Source organism: Zootoca vivipara, chromosome 5 (assembly GCF_963506605.1).
Source record: "Zootoca vivipara chromosome 5, rZooViv1.1, whole genome shotgun sequence".
In the NCBI taxonomy this organism is placed as follows: domain Eukaryota; kingdom Metazoa; phylum Chordata; class Lepidosauria; order Squamata; family Lacertidae; genus Zootoca; species Zootoca vivipara.
Window position 1 is genome coordinate 59454108 of NC_083280.1, and position 14857 is coordinate 59468964.

General features: G+C 41.8%; 1 long non-coding RNA gene across 1 annotated transcript in view; it reads left to right on the top strand.

Moving 5' to 3' along the window:
• The first annotated feature begins 251 nt into the window (after window positions 1-251).
• Window positions 252-14857, top strand: part of LOC132592166 (uncharacterized) — a 111602-nt gene continuing 96996 nt past the window's right edge. The window contains exons 1-3 of the long non-coding RNA XR_009557613.1: window positions 252-314; window positions 2700-2775; window positions 12610-12658. This is a non-coding gene — a long non-coding RNA (uncharacterized LOC132592166). The remainder of the gene's footprint in view (window positions 315-2699; window positions 2776-12609; window positions 12659-14857) is intronic.

Below are 14857 nucleotides of genomic sequence, written 5' to 3' on the forward strand. Positions count from 1 at the left end.
CCACTCATTTGACACTCATTGGTCGGCCGACGGCTTAGTCCGGCGGGCGTGCTAAAAAGAGAGAGAGGGAGAGAGGGGGGGGATCGTCGGAAAGCATCCACCCCACCTTCCCTGAGCAGTGAGCGTCTGGGCGCAGGCGCGGGCCAGTGGCCTCTTCAGCTGTTAAAACCCAGAGAACAGGTCCGGGCTTCTCCCACCCCCCACCCCAGTTTTGTCTAATCTCTTATTGCCCCGCCTCCCACTTTCGCTCGTCTCTGCCCACAAGTGCCTTAAGAGCCTTCTTCCCTGCGCCGGTTGGGTTTGTGTGCTTGCAGGTGAGCCCCTTCGTATCCCTGTTTGTTGAGCTGGTAAAACAGTGAACCTGACGGGATGAGGGAACGTGTGAACAAGTGAGCGGGAAAAGAAACGCAGCGCTGATTTGACCTCACCTGATTTATATCGCTATCGTTGCCTCTCTGGTGCTTTAAAGCAAAAACAAACCACAACTCGTGTGCACGGCGTGCGTGTGGCCCGGATTCCTTTGCCAAGCGCCAAGGTGTCTCCCCCCCCCCCCCAAAAAAAACTATTGTATCCGGCGTTCAGAGATAAGAGGGGGAAATGGCCTATATTTGGGCGCAGTCAGCTTGCGTAATTTGCAAGACTTTTAAAAGGAATAACCATGATGAGTTTGGCGCTTTGCTTTTCCTCGCTGGAAATTGCTGAAGTCTCCCGGGCTCGAGGGGGTGGCGTGCAACCGAGGAGAAAGTGCGGCGAAGGAGAAAGTCCAACCCCAAAGGTTTTTTTTTTTTTCCTCTCTCTCTCTCTCTCTCCTCTCGGCTCGCCACAAATTTCCACTCCGTTCAAAGAGGAACTCTCTCTCCTTTCTAAGCGAGTGTTTTGGTTTCAGTTCAATTCCACCCAAGGCCCTCACCCTTCTCCTTTCCCACGCGCTTCCGTTGGTTTTTTCGGTTTGTTTGTTTTCCCTTCTTAGCTCCGCTGTACTCGGCGGTTTTGTAACATGCTGTGCGTTTCTCTGGTGGAGGGAGGGTAATGTCAAGCTGCAGCGTCCCGAAGAGGGAATTCTCAAAAGGAGAGCTGTACTTAAAGAGCGGCTCTGAAAGTTGACTTCCTAATAAAAAGCGCCCAGCAGGGTTGCTTAGAAAACAAACGAGCCTTTTAAATATATATATATGTATAAACACACACACACACACGGCTCTTTCCCTCAGCCTGGTGAATATTCTGGAGGGGTAATCATGCCCTCTCTTCTATTGAAATCAGTTGCTCCCTCGTGTCCGAAATCTCCAAGTGCCTCTGTGACACAGGTGCTTTCTGTGAGATAGTTATGCCATAAAACATGGTCAATCCCACCTCTGCATACGAGCCATTTTAATCGCAGTAGCCTTCATTTTTGTATTTGTGCTCAACAGCTCCACTTCGAAATATTTATATTCTCTGGATTCTCGAGCTGCGGCATAGCTGTCAAGTTCTCCCTTTTTAAAGGGGAAATTCCCTTATGCTGAATAAGCTTCCTCGCGAGAAAAGGGAAAACTTGACAGCTATGAGCTGTGGTCTGTAAGCATTCAATGGATCCATGACGTGTCTGTGAAAATACCACTGAAAAGTGCACATCTAGCACAGCACATTGAAATTGCTACAACAGGTAGACATATTATTTATGTGGTCTGCCAAGACTCTCTGCAGTTTTCATGTGGTCCGTGTAAGGGAGGGGGGGGATTGTGAATAATTACTCTGGAGCAGGGTGCTCCAACTTTTTATATCAAGTGGGCTGCAAGAGTACTTTGATGTGGAACCCACTAGCCTTGTCATGCCTGCAAGGGGGTGGGGAGCAAGGCCGAAATTTGATCCCCTCTGGGCCTCATGCTTCCCAAAGTGAGGCACTAGACTTTGGGAAGGAGGTATGAGGCTCTGGTAGGATCATAGAGTCCTCCCACCTCCTCCCCAAAGCTGGGAAAACACACACTAGGCTTTGGGAAAGAGGAGAGAAGACTCTGGGACCCTGTCAGAGCCCTCAGGCCAAATCGCTTACCTGGCTTTGGGAAGGCAGCGAGAGGACTGAGGGGACAACAAATGTGCTGAGGGCCTCACATTGGATACTCTGCTCTAGAGAGTTGTACAACCCTCTTTGCATAGCTGCCAAGTTTTCCCTTTTCTCGCGAGGAAGCCTATTCAGCATAAGGGAAAATCCCTTTAAAAAAGGGATAACTTGGCAGCTATGCCCTCTTTGTGTTAATTAAAACTTATATAGGATGGCCTTTGTGTCCCCAGCAGTTCAGAATCTAGGTATTAAGAGAAAAGAATAGAAGTTTGATGTGAGAACAGCTCCTACTGTATTTTGCTATGTTTGAATAGGAAATAGGCTAAGTAGGTTCTCTGAAACAAAGTTAGTCTTACTTTACTCTTCCAAAACTAAATATATTTATATTAAAGACTCTTCTCAGGTCTGCATTTCATTGAAAACCAAGCTACATTTATCCCAAATAGTTTAAAAGTGATGGCAATGTAAATGTTGGTACCATTGTCTAGGTTACCTTAAGACAGGGGTCCCCAAACTAAGGCCCGGTTCTAAATCCAGTCCGTGGGCGGTCTGGGAATCAGCATGTTTTTACATGAGTAGAATGTGTTCTTTTATTTAAAATGCATCTCTGGGTTATTTGTGGGGCATAGGAATTCATTCTTCTTCTTTTTTCCAAATATAGTTCGGCCCCCCACAAGGTCTGAGGGACAGTGGACCGGCCCCCTGCTGGAAAAGTTTGCTGACCCCTGCCTTAAGAGGTAATCAGCTGGTGGACAAATTGACATTTGGAGGTGGGGATTGAAATGTTTTGGGAGCAATGCCAGATTTTTAGTAACTGATCATCTAGGGAGCTCAAAAACACTTGATTGTTAAATGCCAGTACTGTATTGCAGTTTCAAGTGCTCAGGTAACCAGGTATGGGGTGGCATTCAGCTAAGTTTTATTCCGAGTAGACCCATTGCAATGAATGGACCTAGCTTAGTCATGTTCATTAATATCAATGGGTTTTCGCTGAATAAAGTGTAGTTGAACACCACCACATTTTTCCACCCCTGTAACCCATGTTTATTCATTGTCTTTATCTAGTTAGCCAAAAGCTTTGCAGACTTTGATGGTGTGCTAATAGGTCACAATGATTCCCTCTTTTGAAATAAATACATATTTTAAAGATTTCGGAGTAGCTTATGAATCCAGGTAGGTGTGCTTGCAAGCCAGCGTCAGCAACTTTTATCTGCAGCCTGATCCATGACAAGTTAATTACACCACTTATGCAGCAACTGCACAGATGCTCTATAGGAAGCTATAGTAGTTATACTGTAACTTGTGTTACCCTGGCTACTTTATCTCCTGATAACTCTGTAATTAACTTGTCACCACTGTTTAATGCTTAACGTATGTAGAGAATCAGTTAATGGCATCACTAAAGTGATAGTAGCCTGAAGGAGAAGCACATGCCCACTGGGAAGGCTATCAGGGATTGCTTAAACACAAAACACCCGGGCCTGACCTGGAAAGGCATTAAGAAGCTCATTTGTTAGGGCGTTTGGGTAGAATGTTAAAGAGTGTTCCTGATAAACATACAGCTAGTGTTCAACAGCCCTCTTAAAACTGCAAATTTTGGAATTGCATTAATTTCCAGTAGCAAAAAAAGCAGCAATATAATAGGTGTATTTTCAGCCTAAATGAAGTTTGAGAGAAAGAGGGGTTTTGTTAACATTACCGCATATGTAATCATACAGTTAAGAATGTTGCCCTGTCTGAACAATACATACCGGTAACTACTTCTTGCACTACCCTAGAGACCACTAACGTAAAAGATGACACCCTACTGCACATGTTAAAAACTTTAGGTTATACGACGGTGGCTTCTCTCAATCAGATCAGAGATGAATCATAGTCTCATGGGAACAAAATACTGTTCCTTTCTGCACCATTCTCAAGAATAGTGAGCCTTTGTGGGCACAATGCAGCTCTTTTATAGTGAGTTCCAGTTTCTTGCTGGAAAGAAAGTGCTGCCTGTTATTAGTGATAAATTTGCATGTTTTGAAGAAACTTACAGAATGAACAAAAATCCTAGATGTGTGATAGCTTAAATTCTAAACTTTATGTTTATGAACGCATCATGTACTTTTAAAGATTTCCCGTGTTAGAATAATTTCCTGTTTGCAACACTTGTGTAGTCAGCAAAGTATCCAATGCTGTCTGTATTGCCCATTCCCAGAAGTCGAAGGGTGAAACTGAATGCACGTTCTACCAATAGCATAACTCGTAAAAGCAAGCACTTGTTAAATCTATTTGTTTTTATTATAGACATCGATCTGCCAGTCGCAATAATGCATTTATGGACATTTTTCTGCAAGCACAGCGCTGGTGGCAGTTTTTACTGACAAATTGAGTCATATGGACAGTAGTTCAAAATAAGCTTACTTTATTGACAGATTGTGCAGTTCTCTAGTTTACAGAGTCTTCTTAAGATATTTGGATTGGCAAAAAAGAGAGAGAATATAGCAGAAATATAAGACAACTGGTCTAATTTTTGAAGGGGGAACTTGTAAAATGGGTGTAGCAGATAGCCATATTTCTCAGCAATTTTAATTGTAGGTAATTTTAGATTATGAAAGTGCAATGGTCCACATGAACAAAGTTAGCTGGTAGACAATGGAGCCCAAAGCATATTGCATCTCACTTTGTGCAGACATTTAGGATGAACCTAGGAAGTTTAGGAAGTCTGAAAAGGTCTATCCAAAGCTCAAAGTATCAAGGATAACAACCACTGGTTGTCTGTCCTACATGAGTTTGCCATTTTGTTCTCTGTTCACTTGGTTTGGAAGAATGCTATTGGTGCTTTGGTAGTTTGTTTCAGTTTTCACCACTCTGAATAATTTGGGGTCATTAATGAACTTGTCCAGTTCCGTGGTTATCCCTGACTCAACAAAATTTATGACGTTAATAGTCCCAGCGTCATCCTTACTGGGCGCCACTGCTTGCTTGCTGCCCTCCATTATGAAAACTGTTCATTGCATGTACAAACTTCCTTCAACCAATACTTATTAGTAAATAGCATACTAATGCTGCCTTGTAAATGATGGTGCTGATGAATCGGTTGCCATTATAATGATATTTAAATTGTGTTACTGTGATTTAGATCAGTCAGTGTAAAATGCAAGCAATGAAATAATTATCTTCAGTATGGAGACCATTCAGATGCAGGGTACTGCTTCGGCATTTATTTACAGTGCTCTTCAGGACTTTGGTGTTCTTGAATGACTTTTCCACTGCTCAGTAAAGTGTCAAAGAAGACCCCCTGAAGAAAACAAGTCCGAGTGATAGTATATTGAGCACAAAGCTTAGAACAGAGCATTACATTTGCAGACATCAAATAGGTAGTATAGCTACTTATAAGAGGAAGCCATTGCCCAGATTTCTTTTAACCAGTGAAGTGCCACAAATTCACACTTCCTTGAACTTGTTCGTGATAATTATTTATTGAATTGAATTTATATCCTTCCCTTCTGAGCAAACGCAGGGAGGCAAACAAAAACATAGCAAAAAAGTTTTTGTTTTTGTTTTTAAAAGAAACAAAAAAGCCATTCAAAAACAGTTGAAACATTCTAAAAGCAATTAAACATTAAGGGAGCATATCTGAGAACTTGGCTTTAGAGAGACCAACAAAATGCCATTTGACGGTACAACTTCTTGGCCAACTTTACTATCTTTGAAGGGAATGTTCACAAAGTCATGCACAAACAATGCATGTGAAAATAATGCTGTTATTGATAGGAACTGTTTATCCTGTGAAGCAAATAATATTTGGAAAGATGAATACTCAAAGTTGGGTGGGTATCTCACCATAAAGATTCTACTGTGCACACTTATGACTAGTTCCGTTGACTTACCTGCTTCTTCTGGGCTATGTGAGAGTGTCTCCTGGGTGTAAATAGCATCCTGAACAGCAAAATAAGTGAAATATTTTGGCTTTATCTGGCACTAAGCTCCTGAAGTATAAAAAGAATGGTTAGAAACAGAGCGGGGTTCTATAGGACCAGCACTTCGTAGATTGCACCCAGTGGGTTTAAGATGGGGCAAGTGCAAATGTATTTATTGTCTTGTATGGTTTATAGTTACTGCCTAAGCTGTTGCTTTCTGAAATTGGAGCTAGGTGGTAGAAATGCGCTTGAATTGGAGGGGTAAGAAGATTGCTGCTATAATTATTGCAAATAAAAGTCATCTGTTAGTGGGTATGCTTTGTTTTATATGGTGCCATTAATATTTAAAATGTGGATTTGAATTCTTTTCAGTTATCTCCATTTAGTGGTTGTTGATAATTCCATAGTGAGAATCTCTAAGAATATGATTAACCCTCAGGGTCATCTTATAATGTATTTATTAATGATTGATTCTGTTTATCCTTGAAATCAATATAAAAAGGAAAATTGCTTGGCATATATTTGGGCTTGATTTCTTACGTTTGGTAAACATGACCGCTAGTATTGGCTTTACATATTAAAACACGTTTGAGGGATCTAAAAGTGTGCAGCTTAGTTTTTAAATAATTATGGCGATACGTGGTGGTTCTTACATGACATATGTTAATATGGCCAATAGTGTTAACATCTCCTGCCACTAATAGTTAGGGTGGGGATGTATAGTAATTGATCTTCCTGGGAGTGCTGTAATGTAAAAACAATTCAGGCTGTTTGAAGTATATTTTACAAGTGTGCATTGGGCCTTTGGGATGTTACATTGAAAAACCCAATTGTACAGTTACCATGGGAACCCAATTAGAATAGATTGCTTGGGTTTTTTAGTCTTTTCATCTTGACCAAAAAATCTAATGTACTTTAAGTGTTTTCATATGGAATTTTATGCATAGTCTGGATTGATGTAATAATAGCTTTTATTTGAATGCTAAATTGAGACTGTATCCACTGTGTATCAGGGTTTCCCTTCACCACCACAGAAAGATAATATTTTGGCATATGCATACACATTTAAACTCTGTTAGCTACTGTATGTTTCTTTTTAATTGTAGTCGGATTTAGTGATTTTTTAACACTGCTTCAATAATCCTGAAAAACAAGACTGTTCGTCCATGACTCTTCTCCTGTTGGTAGAATTTGTTGACGGCTTTCAGATATTTAAAGGCACTCACAATGAAGAGGAAGGTGTGCTCACCCTATCCACAGGGGAGAGGAATGGAAGCAATGGGAATAAATGACTGGGAAGTAGATTTAAATCAAACATCGGCAAGAACAGTAGTTTAGTAGCAGAATGAGCAGTTTAAGGGAGCTGTGGGAGCTCCTTTCTGGAGGTTTTCAGGAAAAGAGCATATAAGTCTGACTATTGATTCCATTGTATTTTGAAATCTGAAATCCAGAACAGTGGCTATCAGCTGAAAGCAGGAAGCAAAAGGTAGAAACAATACATCTACAGATAGCTTTTTTCTACAACCTACATTTGTGGAAATCTGTGAGGCTGTATGTTTGTGTAAAAAAGGGCCGTTTTATAAAAACGCTTTCTGAATACTGTAATTCTTTTAGAGAATAGAGGTAGATTCTTATTTCAGCCATATTTACTGCTTTCCCTCATGCTGGGATCTCTCTTAGTGGCAAGCTAAGACACTTCTAATGTCCAGCTGTGAAAGCAGAGCTGTAGCTTGCTTTGGAACAGACTCCCAACATCATTCCTTGATCTACCAAGCAGAGAATGCACTTGGCCTCAATCGGTTTGCCAAATAACAACACAGCTCTTGGAGCTGTGTCTAGCTGTGTGAATTGTTAAAGCATCCATGACATTTCAAGCCAGCTAAATGGCTAAGGAAAAATTATGACTCCTTACTGAGTGCCATCAGTTTTATCAAACCGAGATTTATTTCTGTTATTTTCAGAACATGCTTGAACATCTATGTGGAGATTGATATAAGACCGAATGTTCAGGAAATTCTAAACCCTGTATGTACAGGCCAGACAAGCAATGCCGGTTATGCAGTGTAAAAATGCCCCTGTTCTGGATCCCAGCTATGCCTTCTTCCAAGGTACGCCATTGCATTCCCCGCCCTACTCCCATATAATTTTTTTTCTCCTCAACATTCAGCGCTGCTGAGAATCCTTAATCCTCAGGGGCCTATTTTGGGAGTTCCACTACAAACATTGGAATTCAAATTGGGAAGCATAGTGGTTCACTGGTTCATCTCAAGATAAGTTTTCAAATAGAAGCACTGCGAAACTTGGGTTGTCTGTGGGTTCCCAGAGAATCCCCACCTTGTGGGGCCAGTGTGGTGTAGTGGTTAAGAGCTGTGTTCACGTCCCCGCTCCTCCACATGCAGCAGCTGGATGACCTTGGGCTAGTCACACTTCTCTCAAGTCTCTCAGCCTCACTCACCTCACAGAGTGTTTGTTGTGGGGGAGGAAAGGAAAAGGAGATTGTTAGCCACTTTGAGACTCCTTAGGGTAGTCATAAAGCGGGATATCAAATCCAAACTCTTCTTCTTCTTCTTGTACTCTTATGCTTTTTACATCTATGTGAAGCTGCTGAAAGGAGTCACTTGGAGCTTTCAGGCATGGTGTCACCTATATGTGGATGACAAACCAGCTCCGTTTGTTCATATCATCTAAATCCAGTGAGGCTGTCCAGCTGCCACACCTGTGCCAGGAGATGATAATGGGCTGGATAGACCCCGAAGGTGGATCCTGACAAGTTAGAGGCATTGATTTGTGGTAGTGGTTCTTGTGTTTACAATTGAGGAGATGACCCGTTCTAAATGAAGCTGAAGGTGCAGATTCATAATATGAGCATACACCTGGATTCAACTCTGTTGCCAGAGACTGAGGTTTTGAGGAATAGTGGCTGGTGTTCTGGGATGGGACTGTCATCCCAACCCCAACATCGCTGCAGCTCACCTGGACTGGGCACGGCAGCCCCGATGTCAGGGCTGTGTGGGTGACTGGAGGAAACACTGGATTCACTCCACTGCTACATCCAGATAGCCCTGCTTCTCACGGCTACCCTGTCCCACCCAATCCATGCCCAGGTAATCTGCAGTGATGTCTGTATCAAGAGGGCAGCCCATTCCCACCATACCGGCTGCTACTGAAGAAAAGAAAGTACTTATTTGTATAGCACATAGTTGAACTAAGGAATTCGCTACTGCGAGACGTGGTAATGGCCACCGACCTGGATGCCTCTAAAAGGGCTGTAGATAAATGGCTGTAGGACAGGCATCCCCAAACTGCGGCCCTCCAGATGTTTTGGCCTACAACTCCCATGATCCCTAGCTAACAGGACCAGTGGTCAGGGAAGATGGGAATTGTAGTCCAAAACATCTGGAGGGCCGAAGTTTGGGGATGCCTGCTGTAGGATAAGGCTATCAATTGTACTCTCTTTAGTATTAGCATCAGTATGTCTGTGAATACCAGGTGCTGGGAATCTGAAGTGGTTAAAGTGTGGTGGTGCTTATGTCCTGCTTGCAGCCTTCCAATAGGCTTCTGCTTGACCACTGAAAAAGAGATGCTGGACTAAGTAGGTCTCTCCTTACGTTCCTGTAATAATACTGTACAGCATTTTATTGGAGAGGGAAGGGGTGCAGATCTGCATTTTCTCACTTATGACAGTGTGCCAAGTGTGGGGACATCATAGAAGTAAGTGTAATACTTAAAAGTGCCCAGCAGTCTGGGCAGGTTCATCTTTCTTGAGGCATTTGAACTGCTTTATCTGCTGCGGTTCCAAAGTATATTTTCCATAAATCAGAAGGAATGTTTATTTCTTACCTGCTTGCTTCCCTGTGTTCATCTATAAGCACCTGCTGCCTCCACAGCACATACTTTCCCTGTGGAAAAGTGGGAAAGCAAGTGGATCTTGGTGGAATTCAAAACCATATTTTCCCTTTGATTAGTCAGCAGGAAAGATGAAAGGGGAAAAACAACAACCTTTCTTTGAGTCCATCTCATCACTTGAGATCTAGCACTTGACCCCTGCTATTCCCACTTCTTATCAACCTGCCTTTAAGTGCTGTGATGGAGTGCAGGGAATTTCACATTTGTCTGCTAAGGGAAGCTGAATCTCTTCCTAGGGGGGGGGGGTGAGGTCATTAAGAGTTATTTGCTAAATAAAAGTTTACGACCTTTGTTCCAGTCATGAAACAAAATGTAAAGGGTTCATTAAACTGCAATATAAACCATTTCTAGATTTGGGTCAGATTCATATTTAAGGGTAAGTGGGCTGCAAGTGGTCACCATGCTATCCGAAAGATATCCAGGAAAGAACTACACTAACTGTTTGAGCCATGCTGAACCAGGTATGCCTGTCACTCACCTCATTGCTACCCTGGTATCTGAGCCAGACTGGTTGCATCACCCAGCAGTTTGGCTTTCCAATGAGTGGATTCTCACCCGGTGTGCTACCATACCCTATGAGTTGTAACCAATTATGTTGTGGATTTAATAGTGCCACCTCATCCTACATATAGTTCTTGCTCCTGGAAACGATCTTTGTTCCATGCTGTCTGAACAACCCCTTCTCTTTTGGCAGTGTGCGGTGGAAGGCAAGAATAAAAAGGGATGATCGTGTACTCAGGAAAAAAAAACCTGCCTATCAGTTTCTTATTTTGTAGAGTCAATAATCGCACCTCTTAATGTGGGGGCGAAAAGGCATTTTGGCCCCATCCAAATAGTTAGATTTCAACATTCTGACCTGTTGTTGACAAAGATAGATGGTGTGTACGTCGGGCCTGGACTTGTAACTTAGCTATTATATTAAAATACAGTTAATTATAACGGCCAGGTGTAAGGCAGACATACAAATGTTTTTGGAAGTACATGAAATAATATTGAAAAATATCTAGAGCCGTAGTTGAATATGATTTGCAGTTTTTAGCTACATAAATTGAAATACCTTGGAATAAAAGGAGACCAAATATAGCAAATTCAGTCTAGAAAATATTTTTTGTTTTTACAAAATGTGCCTAATTGAACAATATCCAGCACAAGGCGCAATCAGTTTTGAAAGTGGTTTCTCTCTCCCTCCCCTCCCCCTTCATCTTTGAAATCTAGGTCTTGGCAGGTTGTACTACCTGTACTAAATTGGGTTAGCATGATTGAAAGGGGATGTAATTTCTATTCAGGCTGCTCAAAGCTCTTTATTTTTAACACACATTTAACCAAAACACTTGGGAGAAGTCCACTTCTTGTTAAGGATTCAACATCCCCACCCCTCTAATTAAGATCTGAGAATACTCCCAGTACATGTATCTGACTTAGCAAAGGAAGACCTCCAGCAAACAAAATGAAGCTAAGCTTTGCAATCTTAATATTTGGGCAACCTCGTCTGAATGTGCTTTTGCATTTTATATTGATAAAATTACAAGCTGGAAGTGCACAATCCACAACCATACAAGGGGTGGTTTTTATGCACATGTTAGTGTCTTTAGACAAGTCCTTAGGCACATGTGTTCATGTTGACACATTTTGGCTTTCATCGGCTTTGATATGCTCACTTTTAAGGCCATGGTCCTGGGCCTACTTACTCTGAAATAAGTTCTACTTAAATAAATGGGACGAATCCTGTGTGGTAACTTCCTGCAGTGTGTATATAAACACTTGGTTAAGCTAGTCACCTGTCTCGTGCTGTAAGGTGTTGAAGAAAGCCTTACTGCTCTTCCACTCCTTAGCTGAAATCTGGGATAGCAGAGGAGAGGTAAAATATTGTCCATCAACAGAGAAGGGGCAATTCAGATGACCACCTAGGTTGTTATATGCACAGTATGGCAAGTTAACCATTTGTAAATGATTGCCTGTATTATCCCTTCATGGAGAGTAAACATCACTAAAGTTGGATTATAAGAACAACATTACTCCAAACCACAATAAAGTAGAAGAGTGAATTAAAAATATATATGTACTATGAACTAGACTCTAAATCTCCTTATTTGCAAATCATTTAAAATAGTTCTGGTGAAACTTGCTTCCTTGTAAATGTTTTTATGTCTTTATTTGCTTGCAGCTGAAAGCAGTCTTGCAAACTAAATCGTTAATAGCCGTGGTAATTTATAGGAATATCTTGTGCTTGTTTTTCTTCTCTCTCTCTCTCTCTCTCTCTCTCTCTCTCTCTCTCTCTCTCTCTCTCTCTCTAATCTCAGAATGCCTTTTGTGCGCATCTTGTTTAATCTAAGGAAGGAAACAATATGTATATGGAAAAAACATGGAGTGTTTAGTAGCTACAGTACAGTATATTTTAAGCATTATTTTTACAGGCTTTCGGATGTGTCTTAAGCCTTGCTGTTATCCTGTAGATCCCTATTTTACAGGACAAGTGATGAGAGAAGTCCTCATAATCTCATTCTGTTGATTATGACTCATTGCAGATGATAGATGACCTGCTGAACTGCAAAATTCCTGTTTGCTTGCAACTAATGAAATTTCCCATCCACTGTTTGGTACTGCATCCTCTAAAATTCTGAGTCCTCTCTCTCTCTTTCTCTGTGATCTCGTATCTAAGAGGAGAAATAAAGGGGGGGGTGTTGTATATCTTTTAGTTGCTTATGAAATGTATGCTTTTGTATTTTTTTCTTAATGCATTTCAATTTTCCTTTCTCTTAGGCCGTGCTGCTTCATATACTTTAACATGGCATCAAAACTTCATCAAAAAGTAAGTTGCTATGGGCAGAAAATAGTGCATTTAGGTCCACACACAAAGTAATAATGTTGGAGAAGAATTCACATAACGTAGTTGGCATCTTTCCCCAGTGTCCAGCAGTCAGTGTTAAGAATCCGGTTGACAAGATTGATGCTGCATTGTAAATCTCAGTAGCTCTGTCATGGTTGGTAACAGGCAGCAGTGGACCTTTCCGCATCACATATCTATCTTCCACAGAGCATAACCTAATTGAAGATTGCTGTATTTTTAGGGTTAACTGGGCTGTTTTCTGCTCTTCTGTGGCTAGATGAATCTTTATTTTTCTTTCCAAAAACAACAACAAAAACACCACCTTACAACAAACCCTTAAACTTCAGATTCAAATTCATATTTTGAGTCAAGGCATTTAACGTAAAACCAGTTATTTTCTTCAATACAGTAAATCTAAACTCCGTAGAAAATTGTATTGTATAAAACATCAAGCCAAAATTGTCTAGCTGATATCTCGTCTGAGATGCAGCATCCTCTGTATAGATCGTACTTAAACTTGTACATCTAAGGGGCTTTTATGGTAACCTTCATTTCGTTTTGGATAGGTGTGCTCTTTCACTGTTTCTATACATGCGAACCATGCAGTACTCAGATGCAGTAGATACAGTCCGATTTTGGCACTGTATTTACTGGGGTAGTTTTTACCGGCTTGGGGAAAACTTAGGACTTGCTGACACCTACGCACACACACGCGCGCGCACACACACACACCCTTACCCTTCCAATCTCCTCCAGGATAAACTGAATAGCCTTTAGTTACAGGCAGCCCCTGTTTTGTGTGGGGGGTGCATTCCAGATCATAGTGTGTGATGGCAGAGTGCACATAAACCTGCCCCATTACGCACACCTGCCCCTTTTTCTGACCACTTCTGGGTTGCCGTGATGCGTGCATGTGCATTAGTTGTGTGTCAACTGGCCACGTGTAAATTGGTTGTGGCCTGTATTACATTAATTTCTTTTCCTTCCCTCTCCTCGTTTGCTTGTACACATTTATCTTTTTACTCTATGATTTGTAATGGTCAACTTTAAATGCTTACATAGGTTGTGGATTTCCCGTTTTATTATTTCCTCCTCCCCATAGAAGCTATAAAATTTTCCTCTTTTCAGTGAGGGGCCTGAGGAAGTGAAATGCCATACTTGAGGCTAAACTGTGGCTACTGTACTTGAAACTGGGTAGCCTGAAGTTCACGTGTTGTGCAAAGCATACAGCAGACATCCCCAAACTTCGGCCCTCCAGATGTTTTGGACTACAATTCCCATCATCCCTGACCACTGGTCCTGTTAGCTAGGGATCATGGGAGTTGTAGGCCAAAACATCTGGAGGGCTGCAGTTTGGGGATGCCTGGCATACAGTTGTTGTTGTTGTTGTTGTTTAGTCGTTTAGTCGTGTCCGACTCTTCGTGACCCCATGGACCATAGCACGCCAGGCACTCCTGTCTTGCACTGCCTCCCGCAGTTTGGTCAAACTCATGTTCGTAGCTTCGAGAACACTGTCCAACCATCTCGTCCTCTGTCGTCCCCTTCTCCTAGTGCCCTCCATCTTTCCCAACATCAGGGTCTTTTCCAAGGATTCTTCTCTTCTCATGAGGTGGCCAAAGTATTGGAGCCTCAGCTTCACGATCTGTCCTTCCAGGGAGCACTCAGGGCTGATTTCTTTAAGAATGGATAGGTTTGATCTTCTAGCAGTCCATGGGACTCTCAAGAGTCTCCTCCAGCACCATAATTCAAAAGCATCAATTCTTCGACGATCAGCCTTCTTTATGGTCCAGCTCTCACTTCCATACAGTAAGGCTCCCTTAAAATACAACCTGTCCTACATAGATACACATACACTGGTGTCTGTGATAATGATGCACATTTGACTCCTTTGCTGAAGAAGTTAACAAGCAAGAAGTGAGGTAGAGTGCTGGTTGACATCCAAATGACCATTCTGTTAGGAGTGTTTATGTAGAGCAGGGGTCAGCAAACTCTTTGCACCACTGGGCACATTTCAAATTTTGTAATTGCACCACTAGTCCTATTGGAAAAATATGTGTGTCAGTTTCATTGTGTTTTCTATTTTCTCCTTGAAAGTTGAGACCAGTTGAGCAGGGAGACCAAGGAATCCTTCAGTCAGTCTTCAGTTCTTGCCCCCACACTTGGTGCTTTCATTAGGTATTT